A 3,379-nucleotide genomic window follows, 5' to 3' on the forward strand; every position below is an offset into this window, starting at 1 on the left:
GAATTTGAACAAACAGACCGAGCTGTTCATCAAATTCTGGCATCCAGGAAAGATTCCCTTTCTGCGTGTTGTCTCACTGGCACCCCGTCTCTCTTGTTGTTGGAGCAGACTATGTGAAAACGGCTTCCTAATGAAATATACTGTTACTGATAATACTGGTAACTATAATAATCTCTAAATGGCAGTAAAATAACGTGCAGTACTTGGTCAGAGAAACGCGTAAAGGCGGTCATATACATGCGCGGTGGCGATCACAGATGCACAATTTCAAGCCGTCTCTGTCTGGTTATTTAGACACAGAAGGCATCATTTACAACATCAACAATAGCCGTGCTAGTAGCGGAGATTTAGAAAAAACCCTGGCTGTTGCAGCGCAGTCATTTATGTAGATCTTCCTCCAAAATAACGTTACCCGTTGATATGACCGATTATTATTATTATCTTACACACAGATGAAAGTACTCTACCATATTTGATCGGAGGTGGACGCTAACTTTAATCTTTCATTTCCTCTCCCAAACCAAGAAATGTGAGGCATCCCTTCGCCTGATAATCATAAACTTTAGATATGAAAATCATGCTAGGCTACACAATAAAAATCACATTATATTATTTCACTTCCCAACCAAAAATTTGATATAGATTAACTACTAACATACAGCAAAAAAGGGCAACTTACACTGACATGCAGGAAGTCACCAGAGAGGACAGACCTCTCTGTGGGCAAGAGGACAGGGGCCACACAATTGTCTTGGAGAACAATAGGCAGCAGAAAAACTACGTGTATGTTGAGATATAAAGGTCTTATTTGTTTTTTGTGAATGTTTGTGACCTTAAGGCAAACTTTCTAGATATGTACATAAAATAAAACACCATTTAAATTGCCCACCACTGCTTGTTAAAGCATTGTTATTCTAAAGTATTCTTCAAAAACTTGAATAAGTAAAAAGAAATGGCAAGAAATTGTCTGTAATATCCATCATGTTGAGTCTGTCACAGTCTGTCACCATAAGGGGTGTACAATAAAATCTTGAAACATTGATGGTCTAAGTGCAGCTACAATTTTAAGATTTATTTTCTAACTTCATAGCTGCAACTCTGCATACAGTGCACACAAACAATTGTATTGTTTTTGCACATTTATTCTCCAGGTTGTCAAGCTACAGTAGCCAACAGGAGCGTTGCTGTGGGAAGCACAGTATCCCAAGGTCTTCCGCTCTTCTCGTCTGCTCCACTCAAGGGAAAAACTGCACCACCTGACAGCCCACCTACAAAACGCCCTCTCTTGGAGTTTCCATCTTTTCAGGAATGTGACAACAGTTCAAACTTTGCAGATCCTGATGACACCACCTATCTCCCCAGTATTTCTGAACTCACCAGCTGGAAATCTACATCTGTCAGCTGCTGTTTACTACACTGGCTCATCATTTGTCCAAATGAACAAGGTTAGTAAAGAATAAGACATTTTCATTATCAGTGTGTAATCTATCACAGCTCTCTAATTTTCACGACTGGTTACAAGACTTGCTCTACAGTAGGTCCAGTGTATCCCAAAAAGCCACAGTGGGATTTAGCAAATGCTATAAGTGAACAGTGTTACATAGGTACTTTCTGATTTTACATTACAGGTGCTTAATGCAATGCATGTGAGAACCTTCAGCAGAATGACCCACAGAAACCATGTGCAAAGCTACATTTTGCCTTCAGTGCTGCATGCATGGCAATTACAGCAGGCCCACCTAATAGAGGAAATGAAGCAGAGGGAAATCTTGTCTCTTGGTGGTGACATGAGAGCTGACAGTCCAGGCCATTGTGCAAAGTATGGCTCATATTCCATGATGGACCTCAAAACAAATAAAATTGTTGATATTCAACTAGTACAGGTAAATGGAAAACAAAGCATACAAGAAAACAATTGTTAAGAATATGAATCAAATCTTTCTTGGCTCACAACCACATTTTGTACAAATTTTCATGACAGCCTTTTTAAAACTTGTTTTAATGTCATGCATACAACACATGAATCATTCCAAGTTAGAAATCAATATGTATGATTGATCTACAGGTAGAGTTTTGAACTATGAACTTAAAAAGCTTTTATGTCTGTTTATGATCCACAGAGCAATGAGGTTGGAAGCAGTGTCCGCATGGAGAAGGAAGGGCTGAGTCGGAGTATTGAATTTCTGGAACGATCTGGTGTCAAAGTGACTTCCCTGGAGACAGACCGACATACCCAGGTTCAACAGTTCATCCGTGAACAGAAACCTGAAATTGTCCACTTCTATGGTGTATGGCATTTATGTAAAGGTAGGACATTTTTTTTAAATGATATGTATTGGTGCTTTGTTTAACAACAGAATTTATAGAAACTTTAAATCTGTCAGTAGATAAGAAACGTACATATTTTTCAACTCTTCTCAGCACTCACCAAAAAGTTGGATGCCATATCCAAGGAGAAGGACTGCCAGAAGCTGAAATTATGGTAAATTGCATTGTAATGTTATTGTCAACATTCAGTAGTGTGGTAACAGGGTGCTAAAGTGCTGACAGTTGACTCTGAGTCTATATTAGTGAACACAAGGCCAGTGTCAATTAAACCATTGTTTTCTTGAAGAAAAAAAAAATTGTATTTATGCTCCATATATATTTTTTTGTGTATCAGAATCCAAAACTTCTAGACTCTCATACTTTTTTCAAATTACCTGAAACAAATCTTTCTCATTGCAGGCTATACCTGTCAGCACTGCACTTAAATGAAAATTCAGTGCGCTCACAGGCAAGGACTGCAGCAGGAGAACTACAGTTCAAAATAACATTTCCCAAGTGTAAGAGAGGGGAGCATGTCGTATCTGTGGTGAAGACCAACTATACTACTGGTCAGTTCCCAATTGTGTGAAGCTCACATCAATAATGTCACCTGGTCTGCTTTTTTCGATCTACGGAACATTAATCTCTCTCTCCATTTTAAAATTTCATCTCAAAACACATCTTTTTAAACTGGCATATTCAGTCTGATCATTCTCCATCCAGTCTCATATATCCACTTCACCCTGTACATTTGTCTTTTCAATGTTGATTTTATCTATGTATTGTTTATTTGTTGTTTTTATCTCTGCTTTGTAAGGTGACCTTGAGTGTTTTGAAAGGCGTCTTTAAATAAAATGTGTTATTATACTCTCCTGTTTTTCAGAATAATATGTCACCATCCTCCTCTTTAATGAACCTGAACCTTTTGTAGCTGCCCTGAAGGAAGAAGCTGTTCCAGGGTTCCTCTGCTCCCAGTGGCCCTCACTTATCAAACGTACGTACGGCAGAAAAATGGGTGTACAGTCATTTCCACGCAAAGTTCGGCACTTATCAATTTGGACGTGAGCGGAGG

The 3,379-nt window shown here is 38.7% G+C and overlaps 1 long non-coding RNA gene across 1 annotated transcript; it reads left to right on the plus strand.

Annotated features, from left to right (window-relative positions):
• Window positions 1–2,130: 2,130 nt before the first annotated feature.
• On the plus strand, window positions 2,131–3,140 carry LOC136178512 (uncharacterized). The gene is made up of 3 exons (XR_010665916.1): window positions 2,131–2,307; window positions 2,422–2,482; window positions 2,728–3,140. It is a non-coding gene; the product is annotated as an uncharacterized lncRNA (long non-coding RNA).
• Window positions 3,141–3,379: the final 239 nt, after the last annotated feature.

The sequence above is a fragment of the Labrus bergylta genome, chromosome 3 (genome assembly GCF_963930695.1).
Source record: "Labrus bergylta chromosome 3, fLabBer1.1, whole genome shotgun sequence".
Taxonomy (NCBI): Eukaryota; Metazoa; Chordata; class Actinopteri; order Labriformes; family Labridae; genus Labrus; species Labrus bergylta.